The sequence below is a fragment of the Hemitrygon akajei genome, chromosome 6, assembly GCF_048418815.1.
Source record: "Hemitrygon akajei chromosome 6, sHemAka1.3, whole genome shotgun sequence".
Taxonomy (NCBI): Eukaryota; Metazoa; Chordata; class Chondrichthyes; order Myliobatiformes; family Dasyatidae; genus Hemitrygon; species Hemitrygon akajei.
Genome location: NC_133129.1, coordinates 33,006,888 through 33,022,735, shown reverse-complemented (window position 1 = coordinate 33,022,735; position 15,848 = coordinate 33,006,888). Strand labels below are relative to the sequence as shown.

Genomic DNA, 15,848 nt, shown 5'->3' with positions numbered 1-15,848 from the left:
AAATATTTCACAGCATGTTTCAATAAACATGTGATAGATAAATTATAAACAGAATCCCATGAGTACCACAAACCCTGGTCTATTGAAATAAAGGCTTGTTCATCAGAGAAGAAAGTAAAGAGATTAATTAAATCTGATGACCATGAAACTCTCCAATCATTCCAGAATAAATTTGCTTCACTAACATCCTATTGTCATAGTCATTGAGTCAAAAAGCATGCAAACACTGTCCTTCGGTCCACTAGAACTACTCTGACCATCTACCCCCATTTATATTAATCCTACATTAATCATTAATTTTGTTCTGCCAAGGTTACCTGATCTGGCCCATAGTGACTTTGCTTCCACCAGTGGAGTTAAGTCTTAACTACCCATTGCAAGGATATTTACAGACGTACAATAAAATTCAGCATTGTCAATGCATCCAATCAACGAATATATACAAAAATAGAACCGAACATTTTGAAGTGTTCTCTATTCAATACAAAAAAGTTGAAAAGAAATAAAAATCACAGATTAGGCAAAAAAATTATGCAGTTTCCAAATAACTATGATTGCAAGCAGATAGCTGACAAAATCAGAGAGTTATTGGTTGGGACTGAAGGATAAAATTAGGCCAAGACTGCGGGAAAACACTTGTGCTCTTCTGTGAAGAATGTCAGGGGATAGTTCTGTCTCATCTGGATGACAGGAGGTGCCTCCTTTAATGTCAAATTGTAAAGAGCACCTAGGTACACTTTATCCTTCTTCACACATGGCAGATGTGATGCAATGGCATATGTACATTGAACTTCACTCCTAAAATTTAATTCCATTGAAGTCAAGGGACTAGCAGCAAATACTGTATCTGCCTGCATCCCCTATTGCACCTCTACACCATCTTGATGATCTATCTACCCTCACTGCTGAGGAAGATTTGGAGTGCAAGTGTGGTACCTGCTCTCAAGCCACAGAGGCAGTGAATAGAGGAGACGTTAGTATTACTGATCCAAGTTTCTGTGATTACACTTTGAATCAAACATAAATTAAACTTTATATTTATTTCTCTATCCCCTTTTGAAGCTGTCAAACTTTATGAGCATTTTTCATATATATTTTCTGTTTATGTTTTAGATTTTAACATCCACATGATATTCTGTTGCACCCTAGCATATCCTGATTGCAATATAATTTCAAGGAACAACATTAATGCTGTCCTATTTCTTTTGTGAAATAAAGTGAGAGGCTTTCTGGAGGTATTGATACTAGATGTTATGTTACCGTTTCCTCTTGCTGGAGTGTATTGAACTGGATCATAAGCACAAGTTCTACAGATGCTGGAAATCTAGAGCAACCGACACAAAATGCTGGAGGAACTCAGCAGGTCAGGCAGCATCTATGGAAATAAATGAACAGTTGATGTTTCAGGCTGAGACCCTTCATCATGACTCTTTATTGTGGATACTGTTTATTAGTTTACAGAGATGTTGTTGTGTGTATTGCATTTTGTGTGTGTACAAAACTGGGTAGCTTTAGGTTAGGGTGAGGGGGTGAGAGGAGATTTTTTTAATGTTGGAGGATAAAGATGCAAAATTACCTATTTCACAGGATGAAGGAGCTTATTGACGAAGTATATTTAAGGTTGAGGTAGATTTTAGAATACTACAGACATCAGGGAATGCATCATTCAGCCCATTGCCTTGAAGAACAGGGCTGGCCATGACCATATTGAATGTCTTTATGGTCTCTTCTAGCTTCTATCTTATGTTCTTGGGCAAAACATGTTTTTTAAATAGTTTGTAAAGGAAGAAACTTGTGGGCAAAACTCATTGGAAATACTTCAAGTAATCGAAAGACCAGTAAAAAACTACAGATGCTTGAAACCTGATATAAAATTAGATAAAGATGGAAATATTCAGTGGGTCAGGAGAGAGAAGTAGAAATGAAACTTCAGGACAGCAACTCCTTCAAAAAAACACTGCAAGGAATTGTCAGTTTTCAATATTTTATCTTTTCACTAAAGGCAAAAGTTTCTCAGGTGGAAATTTTTTTCTGAGCTTTTCAGTAACCCCCGGCTGTTTTTTGTTACAAAGTTTAGTACTAAATGTGCAAGGATAAAGAACGTATTCATAGAAGTAGAGATGATACCTTTGAATTGCTGGCTGCATCACTACTGGCTGTAACCTTCTGCTAGTTCACTGAAGATAATTTCCTAAGCAGAAGGTCTCCCTATCATTTGGCTTAGACATTTTAACATATAATCCTGGAATGATTCATTACTACAACTGATGACAGTGCATATGGCTGGGCCACAAGAAGACTGAATACAATTTGTCACATGGGACAATATTGTAGGAAACAAACTCCGAATTATTTTTTTTCTGTACTCACACACATACACACGTTATTGAAAAAGGTGGTTCACCAAACACATCATTACACAGCAATCTATTTATTTTCCTAATTAATGATTTGATTTGTAACAGGACTGCCTGTGGCTAAAGCATTACTCTGCTATTAATAGATTTGTGATAGTCCTCTTTATTCTATCTTCAATTAATTCATGCTGATTGCCAAAATGAATGATTATTGTAAAATAAGGAAACAGATGTTATGATCATTATGAAACTCATCCAAGTGAGTTTTATTTGTCTTCCATGTTATAGTCTGTAATTCCGCTTTTAGTGACTGAACATTTAACTTGGAGGTTTGGTCACATCATGGTCATGTTAATAGAGAACTATCTTAATCTGGAGACATCAATTCAAATTGCTCCTTGGGAACCGGAGACGTTTTGTAACTGTGAAAAACAAACTGTATTGCTCATGTTCATTGGATGGGACATCAAGTTGTAGCTGTTCACGATGTTGGTGAGAGTGCACCCGGACTAATCTGTGCAAGTCTATTTGCTTAGCTATTAGACGGAGGCCAGTAAGCTGGAAAGGACACAGCAAAGATTGACAAGGATGTTCCCAAACTGAAGGACTTGTGTTTTTGAGGAACTGGATAGGCAGGGGCTCCCCCCCAAAAAAAATATAAGAGGCTGAGAGATTATATTATAGAGGTTTACAAAATTGTTAGGACTATAGATAAATTAAATGGTCATAGTCTTTTGTCCCCAGAGAAGGCAAAAATAAAACTAGAGTGCATAGATTTAAGATGAGGTGGGAGCAGGGAATTATAGATCTGTAAGACTACTGTTTGACACAGATTATGGTGGGTATGTGGAATGAGCTGTCAGAAGTGGCAGACATGGGTAAAATTACAATCAACTTTCCAGCTCTTAGCTTCATCCCTCCCCCTCCTGTCTTCTCCTATCATTTCAGATCCCCCCTCCCCCTCCCACTTTCAAATCTCTTACAATCTCTTCTTTCAGTCAGTCCTGACGAAGGGTCTCGGCCTGAAACGTTGACTGTACTTCTTCTTATAGATGCTGCCTGGCCTGCTGTGTTCCACCAGCATTTTGTGTATGTTGCTCAGATTTACTATTATTGACATATGTAATGTAAGTTTTTATTTTGGTTTTGTAGTAACAATACATAGCTAGATATAAAAAATATAAGTCACAGTAATATAAAAGATAGATAATGCAGAAGAGGAAAACAGAAGTCATGTTCTTAAGTTCATGGGCTGTTCAGAAATCTGATGGCAGAGGGGATTAAGCATTTCCTAAAACGGAGTGTGGGTCTTCAAGCTTCTGTACCTTTCTAATGGCTAGTGGCTGACTAGCAGGAGGCAAAGGGAGTCTTTTCTAGCTGGCTGCCAGTGACCAGTGGTGTCCAACAGGGACCAATTCTTTTTACATTATATGTCAATGATTTGGATGATGGAATTGATGGCTTTGTTGCAAAGTTTGCAGATGATATGAAGATAGGGAAAGTGGCAGGTAATATTGAGGAAGTAGAGAAGATACAGAAGGGTTTAGACAGATTAACAGATTAAGAGTGGTTTAGGCTTGACTCATGATGGACTTAGAAAGATGGGATTTTACAAACATTACATACACTCAGAGGCCGCTTTAATATGTACACCTCTACACCTGCTTGTTAATGCAAATAACTAATCAGAGAATCATGTGGCAGCAACTCAAAGCATAAAAGCACGCAGGCATGGTCAAAAGGTTCAGTCGGTGTTTAGACCAAACATCAGAATGGGAAGGAATGTTAAGTGACTTTGAGAGTGGAATGATTGCTGTTGGCAGACAGGGTGGTTTCAGTATCACAGAAACTACTTATCTCCTTGGATGTTCATTTTCACAGTCTCTAGAGTTTACAGAAAATAGTGTGAAAAGCATAATAAAAACATCCAATGAGAGGCACTTGTGTGGGTGAAAATGCCTTGTTAATGGAAGAGGTTGGAGGAGAATAGCCAGAATGGTAAAAGCCGACAGCAACCAAACAAGCATGTGTTACGACATGTTGAACCTTGACGTGGATGGGCTACACCAGCTGACCACACCGGGTTTCATGCCTGTACCTAATAACTGGCCACTGAGTACATTTTATAGTCATCAGAACTGTCCTTCAGAGTTTTGAAGTATTAAAATTATTTTCTCCAAAGTCATGTTACCTTGGTTTACAAATAACTTTTCAATCAGATGTATTGGTTCCTAACTGAGCCGTGGCCAACGTCCTTGCAAAGAAGTTTATTAACCTTCAGCCATGAAGGATAAAGAGTTTAACCACTTTTGGCAGGGAAACAGTCACCATGATGAAGCACTAAGGAGAAAACAAGATATTAAAAAGGAAAGACAACACTCGTCCAACAGAAGCTTGCATTCACATAAAAGCACAATGCATATTGCACAAGGCTGGAGAGTTGCACATGCCATTAAAAGTGTTGGATTGTGATGTTGTGGCAGTAATGGAGATCAGGTTTAAAATAGGAAAATATTAGATGTTAAATATCCCAATGCACAAGGTGTTCAGGAAAATTTGGATGGGAAGAAAGAAAGAAACAATGGATTTTTGATAATGGAGAATACTCCAATGCTGGAAAAGCTGAATGTCCGGGGGATTAAGAATTAATAATTTATTGTGGGGTCCTTATATAGGATTTCCTAAAGGTTAACTTGCAAGTTTAGCTGGTGGTAAGGAAGACAAGTACAATGTTAGCTCTCAAATAACAGCAAGGATGTGATGCCAAAGCTTCATAAGACATTGGCTAGACTGCACTTGGAGTATTCTGAGCTGTTTTGGGTCCCTTATCTAAGAACAGATGTGTCCAGAGAAAGTTCACAAGAATGATCCCAGGAATGAAAGAGTTAAAGTACTAGTAGCATTTGATGACTCTGTGTCTATACTCACTGGAGTTTAGAAGAATGAGGGGTGACCTGGTATGAATTGAATATTAAAAGATACAATGGACGTGAAGAGGATGTTTCTTATAGTGAGTGGGTCTAGGACCAGAGGGCAGAGCCTCAGAATAGATGGACATCCATTTAGAACAGAGATGGGAAGTAATATTTTTAGCCAGAGGGTGTTGAAACTGTAGAATTTATTTTCATGGATTGTGGAGGCCAAGTCGTTGAGTACATTTTAAAGTGGAGGTTGATAGGTTTGTAGTTAGTCAAGGCATCAAATGTTACAGGGAGAAGATAGGAGAATGGGGTTAAGGAGGATAATAAGTCAGCCATGATGGAAATGTTGAGCTGATTCTACAGGCTAAGTGACCTCATTCTACTCCCATGTCTTATGGTCTTACAAAATACCATTGAACTAAGGAGTGCACTCCATGGAATGCAGATGTGTGAAGAGGATTCCTCTGAGAAACTTTGAATGGATATTCCAGAAATGTGCAAGCAATGAGAATGAGAGATCTATTGTTCCTTAAAATATTACAATTAGGGCACTGTGACTGTTGTCCTGTATGGTTCAAAATGGTTCTGGAAACATCCAGCTTCCCTTTTCCATTGGACCAAAACCATGTAGTAACTGTTATAAAGAAGCCATCACACATTAAATGAAATGCACAGGCATCTTTCACTCCTCGTAAAACGAATGTGGTAAATGAAACAAAAGGGACCCAAGGGATACAGTTTTGTGGATGGAATCAGGAGCAGGAATGAGGAGAGTTTGCACCATAGCATCAGAAAGTGAAACATTTAAGGACATAAATGGAAATGATTTGCAGAGCTAAAGGAAGAGAATGGGGATATGGAACCAGCTGAACAGCTCTTGGATATATTCAGTAGGGATGTGATTCTCTGATAGCTTCTTTCCTTTCTGGAGCAGTTCTGTGATTTTGTTTTTATCTTCTAAAATTTGTTGAAAATAGCACATGAATTGCTACAAATAGTTAAGGAAGATAATTCAACTATGAACACCAGTCCCCTAGCTTAGCAATTGTTCTGAAATAGCTTAGGAGCACGAATCATTTCCCCAGTGTCTTGGCTAAATGCACAATATATTTGAACCTGACTTCTGAACACTGATTCCATTGAACTGAGCGGAACTGAAGGAGAATGCAGCATAAATGCATTACAATATCAAGCCTTAAGAGCATACAACAAAAAGCAAATTTCCACCTCCTAGATTTTACATCCCCCGTTGCTCTGCTTACAAATCACAACAGACAACAATCTCAGTTTTTGTAGACTCCCCCTGTTAACTGATCTAAATTTGGATTTTGTAAATGATAATGCTGACCTGCTTTATTTGAAGATATTATGCAGATCGTACATGAAAGTGGGTTAAAAGGAGTAGATTTATGTCATGGCAAAGAAAGGAGAATTGAAAAATAGTAAGCTAATTTTCATATATATCAAGTGCAAGAAAGACCTTGCCATTAAGAATTTACTAATATGGTTTCCAACATGGGATGGACCCCTTAGGGTGAGAGTCTTAAAGGAACAATGCCTCACAGACATGGCATCCATCATTAAGGACCCCCATCACCCAGGTCATGCCTTGCTCTCATTGCTCCCATCAGGAAAGATGTACAGAAACTAAAGGCACACACAGTGTTTCAGGAACAGCTCCTTCCCCTCTGCCATCAGATTTCAAAATGGACATTGATCCCATGAATTCTACCTCACTACTTTTTTCTTTCTATTTTTGAACTACATATTTAACTGTTCTATATATATATATGTGTATATATATATATATATATATATTCTTACTGTAGTTCACCTTTTTTCTGTTGTCATGTATTGTGTTTCACTGCTGTTGCAAAGACAACAAATTTCACAACATGCATCAGTAATATTAAACCTGATTCTGATTCTGCATTTTTTCCAGCATAAGGACTAGTCAATTGATATATTATACTGCTGCTGGGTGTGGTGGAAAGAGCACTGGTAACATTTGAGAAAAAATTGGTACAAAAGGGGCAGTGCAGTAGTGTAGCCGTTAGTATGACATTATTACAGCGCCAGAAACTTGGTTCCATTCCTGCCTATGTCTGTAAGGAGTCTGTATGTTTTCCCTGTGACTTTTCGTGGGTTAATTGGTCACATGGGTGCAATTGTGCAACACGGCTCATTGCGCCAGAAATCTCTAAATAAATAAATAGGGATGAACTGTGCTGAGCTAAGCCAGATGATCTTCTTCTTCATTATCTCTGTCTATTGCTCTAAAAGCCAGGCACACAGTAGCTATTGCAGAGTGAAACTCCGTCTGAAGAAGTATACATGTACTTATTTAAAGCATACGATTCCGATTCATATATTTATTCATATACATTTATTTATCAGGTGTACATCAAAGCACAGTGAAATGTGTTGTTTGTATTAACAAGCAACACAGCCTGAGCTGTGGTACAGCCAGTCTGCCGCACATTCTGGCATCTATATAACGTGCCTATCATGCTCACCTGAACAGTACAATCAAAAACAATAGAAGAAAAAGAACAGGCCAAAACAAGCCCCTTTCATCCCTCTCACCCAACCACCCACACTAACAGCCCTCCAGCTCTAGGAAAGGCCACTTCTAGCCTTCACTGGGCTGTTTTGCAAACAGCAGTTTAGTGAAGTTTCATAAACTATTGCTGTACTAAGGTTGTGTCTAAATGAGATTTGCTCTGCTATTTGATAGATACAAGAGTTGATTAATTTTCTAAGTTCCTCAGTAATCAGTCTCAAATTATGGTTCATTGTCAATGGCAAATCAAGGAACACTCCCCAAAGTCACGACATTATCATTAAAAATGTGCGAAGGTGTCAAACCTTGATTGAAGCACAGCAATGTGACTTGCATAATCCCTGATAAGAGCTGCACCTTTGTCATATGGTGGAAAGCAGGTCACTGCCGTGAAAACCTTTCCCCAAAATAACCATATTGCAGCAGCATAAAGGACTGCCATCGAGGAGAAAAACTGCGGGAAAAAGCAACATGTGTGCTCAGCATGGATTGCCACAGTGCACATTCCCTGCCACCTTTCATCATGTTCGTAAGTTCCATGATATACATTGCCCTACAGAACTGCAAGGCACAGATTTGTCACTCAGTTTGCAGCATAGCCGTGCAGAGTGAGATTTGGAACATCTGCAGTGACATCCAGCAAAGATGCTTCACCACTTGCTTCCTTGACCAACATCTTCCCTCTGTGTGTTTCCATTCAGAGTTCAAACCTTTAACCAGCTACCCACCACAAGCAGTGTCGGTCAATCAGAGCAAAATTGTCCAGTGATTCCTCTGCCAGGAAATTGTATTGCCACTAAAGCTGTGCAATGTATTAACATGCATCGCAAAATCTAGTGATGTATGAGAATGTGAGTACCATTTTTGAACCAAACACCAGCTCTCCAAGATTATTATCCATTTTATGAAAAAACATTCAAACATAGGTTCTATTGATTCTCATCTAGGCATGGGTTTTGAGGACATTGTGTTCTTCAATACAATTATGTGGAAAATACAAACTAATTAACACAGTATTCAACAAAAGAAATAGATAACCATCTGACATTTAAGAATATATGAATATTTCATACAAACCTGAAGCGTGTAACTTTTGTTAGGATGATATTGAATAAGCATTGCTTGCAGTTCTGCTCAAAGTAGCTGGAACTCTTACACATGAGTAAGAGGCTGCATTATCATGAAGCTAGCCCAAAATAAAAGAGGGAACTACAAATTCCTGCAATTGTACAGATTAGAATAGCAAATACTAAATGTTTAATGAAGCATCCTAGATAAAGCTATAGTGCAGAAATTTCTCAAAGTTGCAAAGGTTAGCAGATCAGGCAAGGCAGGAATTAATTCTTAGGCATATTTAAATGCTGATAAAGGAGATGTGCTATTTATGTACATATTACTGCAGCAAGAGACTCCTTAGATTTGAAGTTAGGGATAAATCAGTTAGAGATAATCCAATGCATGCCTTCATCCCAGTACAATCTCCAAAGGTTCCTAACACGATTTCTATGACAGATTGATCTATCAATATTTGACGTACCTTGACAAAAAGTTTGGAGCAAAGTTAGTTTTCTCTTATTCGGCTAGACTTAAATGACAAGGGAAAGCACACTTCTTTTCCAGCTGATGGTCCCTGGAGATTCCCTGTGAGGAAAGGAACATACAGATGAATTACAATAATGCATGTGAGCCTTGGGAAACACAGCTTTTAAAAAAAAAACATAGTGCATTCCACAATCAAATTACAGTTCGAACAGTAGGAAAATAATTTAAAATTCAACTTCTTTTGATACTAATATTGTTTCATGATGGATTTGAATGTGGACAAAATAGTACCAATATTTTTTCTTGCAGTTATTCTAACCAATAACTTAATTTAACAAAAAAAAGCATGAAAGATTAATGGTTGTTAGAACAGAACCTCCCCCAACTTTAATTACTCGAAGAGTGAAGTCCTCAAGTGCCATCTTTGTTGACTTTTTTCCTCAATAACCTCCAAACAATATTAAACTCTATGCAATGAATCATTGCATACCACATACTACCTCCAGTCTGCCAATTTCTACCAACTCTTCCTGACCATTGTAATTAAGTTCCAGAGCTTCACTTTCAATTTACTTGGTGAATTTGTTCCTCTTTATCTGATTGAGCTCATCGAGCAGGTGACCCTTCAGATAATGTGTTACTCTTAAATCATTCTCCAAAATAAGCTTTATCTCCCCTCCAAAACCTTTCCCCTTGAGGAAAACTAAAGGTCAACCCTTTTCTCATGTCTCTGCTCCATAACTGCTCTTCTCTAAAGTTAAGTCAAACAAGACATTCTTGAACAGAGGAGAAATTACAAATTTAGTATAAGTGAAGGTGCTGTGACAATTAAATTTCCCAGAGTGCCCACAGGCACTTGAGAAGGAGCTGATTTGGCATGAAACTTCCGAGCAGAGGTTACACTGCATCTTTAAAAGTTATCAAAGGCATCAGATATAAAATTTATTTTTGATGTTTTGTTTCTGTTCAAAGATAAAGAGAATATACTGTAAGAAAATAAATGTTGCACAGCTGCTGCCATTCTTCTTTGTAGATTGTCATATGAGCTTCTGCAGGAGGTATCTTTGTCTTTTTTATTTCAGAGTTAATGCTACAGGATGATTAAAGTTTATTTGGGCATTTTGAAGTTGGGGATTTCTTTTCATCAATGCAGTATGTGGTTGATATTTAACTTTGAAATGTAGAGCAGTTTCTCATGGAGTGACCAGGTTGGAAACTGGCAGAAAATGCAAAGTATGTATAACTCACAAAAGGATCTCCCAACTTGTCTTTTTTCTCCCCTTATAAATATATAAAGAATCACATTCCAAAAAAGCATCTTTTGACATGATGGGAAAGGTTTGGAATGATTGGGCTCAAAAATTTCTCATATGTTTTTATACAATAACTGATATTTAAATAACAATTTCAGAACATAAGTGCAAATTTAAAATTTAAAAGTCAAATCAAAAATGTAACCAGAGTTCAGGAGATCTTCATGGACTGATAGTAAAGTGAAACTGCAGAGAAAGATTTTGGTCTGAAACATTTCCAAAGATGATGACTGATCTGCTGAGTTCCTCCAGTATTTTATGAATAGTAGGGCACCACCAAAGGAGTCAGAAGCAGAGTTAATGGCTCACCTTGTCAAGTAGTTTTTGTGAAAAGGGGAACAGCATTGATGTTTGAGCATTATCACCATTCCACAGATGCCACCTGATCAACTGAATGCTTCCATTACTTCTTGTGATATTGCTTTGAGGGGTGGGGGTGTTGATGTTTGTTTCTCCCTGGACATCTTACCTTTCAGTCAAGCGCTAATACAATATCAATCTGAAATGTTCACTCTCTTCCTTCGTACATGTGAGGGTTTTTCTTCTTGGAGCAAAGGAAGATGAGAGGTGACATGGTAGAGGTGTACAACATGATAAGAGATCATGTAAACAGCCAGTAAACCTTTTTTCCAGGGTGCAACTGGCTAACCCCAGGGGGCATATTTCTAAGGCAATTGAAGGAAATTATAGGGGAGAGGACAGGTTAGTTTTTTTTTTACACACAGAATTGGTGGTTATGTGGAACACCCTACCAAGCATGGTAATAGAGGCAGATACATTAGGAGCATTTAAGAAACTCTTAGATCGGCACATGGATGATAGAAAATTGGAGGGCCTTGTAAGGAAGGAAGGGTCAGATTGATCTTAAAGCAGGTTAAAAGGTAGGCACAACATCATAGGCTAAAGGATCTGTACTATACCGTGCTGTATATGATCCAAGATGGCGGCGCGACACAGCTTGCAACTGCCACTCCGGAATTGAAAAATCTGTTATTTGTGAAGTGGGGTGCCGTGTGCAATCATAATCGATTGAAAACGGACGTGGAAGCACGGAGAAACATCGGGAAATTCCAGGAAGACCTTCTTCATTGTTACTGCTGCTGTGAGGTCCGGGATTCTGCTGGGAAGAACAGGCCCCCAGTCCTCGGGGTCGCGTTGCCGATGGCCATTAGCAGGGCTGTCTTAATATGCTCGGCAGAGGATGGTGCTTGGAGAAGCTGTGTCGGAGAGGATGGTCATCGGCTCGGAGGTTCGACGGACTCAGGTCGCTTTCGGTGTGTGCTGCGTCTGCGAGGCTGAGTCAGGCGGTGCCACTCCCTTCTGCCGCCGGCGTGGGATGGTGAGTCTGTCGGGACCCTGGGGACTTGTGGAAACTGTGTGGTGATTTCTTTTGAACTTACAGTCCTTTAACATCTTGGACTATTTTTACTGTGCCCATAGTCTGTTTTTTAATCAACTATGCTATTGTTTGCACTGTTGTAACTATATGTTGTAATTATGTGGTTTTGTGCAGGTCTTGTAGCTTTAGTTTTTGGTCTTGTTTTTGTCTGGTGGATTTGGAGCTCCTTTCCGGGGAACGCGCTAGACGGTAGCGCGATATTAATACGCAGCAGCCTCTCCGGACTCTGGATTGGGGATTGCCAAACGTTACGTGGATTTTCTGATGTAGTCTGTTTTGTCATATGCTTTTGTGAAATCATTCTGGGGAAACGTTGTCTCATTTTTTAACTGCATTGCATTTGTGGTTTCTAAATGACAATAAACTGAATCTGAATCTGTAGTGTTTTATGTTCTATATTCACACAAGCTGTTGAATGTACCAGCATTCTTTGTATTTTAGTTTATAAACATATATTGTTATGTGCTTTTGTATTCTCTTCTGTCCTATATGGTGAAGGTTGAAGAAATTTTAGCTTCTGATTCTACACCTAAAATGTTGGAAATTCTCAAAATGAGCATTACATGATTGATTACAATTGTTTTATTTTTGAATTATCCTGTCACTGCAAATCAAAAAGAGCCATGAAAACTTGCATTGAGCAACATTGTTCACACATCTACTTTTGCCAAGAAATACTTGGTTACTTTATTTTGTCTGCAGTCTTACTGCAAAATCATCACACTGGGCAAAGAAAAGTTAATGATTCCTGATGATATTCAAACTGAAAACATCAGCGATGATCGAAGGCATGAACCTTCATTTCAGGAGGGTGAATTTTCCAGCCCTTGAGTAAAGACAGAGGGACATGTATAGAGCTTCCTGCAGTCAGCAAACCTGCTTCATGCTGGTGAAGCTAGACTGGGTGATCAACAGAGATAAGGCAGGTAACATCTCAACAGTAACTTATAGCTTATAGAAGGACTGCAAGGCAATTGACTACTTTTAGTTAGAAGGTGCAGAGCAGGACAGTTAGCTAGCTGGAAGAAAGATGGAAACATTGCTGGCAAGTTGGGTCACATGAAGTTCAGCCCTGGGAACTATGTTCTTCATAAGTTTTATGCACTTTTATTTTGAGACACAGTACAGTAACATGTCTTTCCAGTCCAATGAACCCACACTACCTGATACACTCATGTGACCAATTAACCTATTGACCAATTAACCAACTAACCAATTAATATCTTCAGATGTGGGAAGAAAGCAGAGCACTAAGATGAAACCCATGTGACCACCGGGGAGAGCATACAAACTCCTTAGAGACCTTGGCAGAATTGAACCTGAATCACTGGAGCTGCCATAGTATGCTGACCGCTATGCTACTATGCTGCCCTTATATAATAAATTCTCACGAAGTTGCCAAATGCATTGCTGTGCAATGGCCTTATCACGAGTGGTCTTTGAATCACTGAACATTGGCACAAGTGCACTGAAGATCTGTAGAAAAAGTTCCAATGCTGCTTGTCCTTGCAAGGAAGTTCATTCTCTTCTCAGCCAAGCCTTGAACTGGTCGACACACTTGCTGTAGCTAATCCCTGTCTGTATGCTTCACTCGCTCTGTCAGGCTGCAAAGACCAGCTTTGATCCATTTTGAGTGCTCAAACAAGATACCTTTGATCCAAAGCTGACAACAAATGAAGCTCCTCCATCCAGACGGATGGGACCTTTCTTTTCTGGTGGACGTCTGATGCACCTGAAGTAACCAAAGCAGCAGCAGTTGCCCTGTTAATGCCATGCAATGCCGAATGCACATGGTGCAGGATTTACATTAACATTCTACAATTTTTAATTCACAGACAACCCCCAAATAGGGAGGGACTAATTAAGACTGAAGAAGACTATGACAAGTTACTGAGATGTACTAAAAAAAAAACTTGCAGAATTGCTATATAATTGGCAAAAGGATTCCAACAGAGAATTGCGGGAATATTGTGTGAGCAGTCTGGGAATAGAAGGTTGAGGGGCCCGCCTGACAGATCTTGCAAAGTTGAAACCAAGTTGACACAGAGTGTTGCCACTGTAAGGAACAGCACAACTGAAGACCATCAATAAAAGATAACATCTGAGTCATGGAAAAAGTAATTTCATCCAGAATCTCTTCCCTCGGAGAGCAATGCATGTGGAGCTGGTTTTCAAAAAGTGATTCTGAGAATGCTGGTCATGTATTTAAACACATGAAAACACAGAAGAAGGAAAAGCAGGGGTTTTTTGGCCACCTGGCTCCTCAAGCCAGTCCTGTTATACAATATGATAATAAATGATCCACTCCAGATCTCAGTTTCTTCTCTCTGTTAGAAAAGCTCTGATTTTCAAACATTTATCCATCTCCACTTTAAATGCTAATGATCTGGCAACCACAATCCTCTTGAGGCAAAGAATTACAAAGTTTCACCAGTCTCCTTAAAGGGGTGGTTGGTTAAGGTCTGCATTTACAGTACCTTTTGCAATCTCTGGATGGAATCAAAGAAGTAATTTTTAAGGTGGGAAAATTAGCTGATAAGTTGAGTGCAGCAAGCACCTCATGAACCTGAAGAGGAATAGACAGAGTGGACAGCCAGCGCATCTTCCCCAGGACACCACTGCTCAGTACAAGAGGACATGGCTTTAAGGTAAGGGGAGGGAAGTTCAAGGGGGATATTAGAGGAAGGTTTTTCACTCAGAGAGTGGTTGGTGCGTGGAATGCACTGCCTGAGTCAGTGGTGGAAGCAGATACACTAGTGAAATTTAAGAGACTACTAGACAGGTATATGGAGGAATTTAAGGTGGGGGGTTATATGGGAGGCAGGGTTGGAGGGTCGGCACAACATTGTGGGCCGAAGGGCCTGTAATGTGCTGTACTATTCTATGTTCTATGAACAGAAATATAATGTAAGGAAACAGTCTGGATTTCAGTATTTAATATATTTTGACAAGGATACCCTGGTTAACATGAGACTGCAGATGCTAGAAACTAGAGCAACATGATGGAGAATCTGAGCAGTCCAGGCAGTATCTGTGCAGGAAAATAGTCAATCAACTTTGGATAGCTATCAAGACCAACAAGTTGTAAGAACCTAACCCAAAATGTTGCCTGTCCATTCCTGGCCTTTCGAACTCCTCCGACACTTAATTTGTTGACTCTGGTTAACACCTTCATGCTTCTAGAAAGCACTGATTAACTTTTCTGAAAATTGTGACTGCTAATCTTAAACATGAGCAGGCACAATGCTATATTCAGAGCTCACTTGTGCCTGAACATGGTCAAGGGACAAGGTCCAAGATGTCATCAACCTATTCACCAAAGTACAAATACCATCTCGAATACTTCTTCTTCAGTTTAGTCATAAGTGAGGATGGCCTTGTACTCAATGTGCAAAAGACCAAGCAAGGTCTCTTAACAACCTGCCTCTACCACATTAAAACAAAGGTCCCTCTAACAATAAAGGTTCACGCAGAAGACTGGATAAACTTAGACCACACCTAATATCTCAGGAATTGACTTCCATTAATTCATCACTGTGTTCACAGCCTTTAGTCAATTGAAGAAAAACTGAAGATCAAGACTTCAGACCTGACTAACCAAAAACAATCACTTTTGCCCCTCTATATGTTTCTGAGACCTGGATTACATATGGAACTATCTTAAGACACTGGAAAAACACTACCAAGGTCAGATCCCAGCATCAGAGATGAGGAAGAATTTCTTTAGCCGGAGAATGATGAATCTGTGGAGTT

The 15,848-nt window shown here is 39.2% G+C and overlaps 1 protein-coding gene across 12 annotated transcripts in view; it reads right to left on the bottom strand.

The window, feature by feature from the left end:
• The window catches only part of LOC140728939 (teneurin-3), a 2,305,574-nt gene that overhangs the window by 1,931,758 nt on the left and 357,968 nt on the right, over nucleotides 1-15,848 (bottom strand). For all 12 annotated transcript variants that reach the window (XM_073048051.1, XM_073048055.1, XM_073048053.1 and 9 more), the window contains exon 2: nucleotides 9,379-9,482. The gene's annotated coding sequence lies outside the window, so the exon portion shown is untranslated. The remainder of the gene's footprint in view (nucleotides 1-9,378; nucleotides 9,483-15,848) is intronic.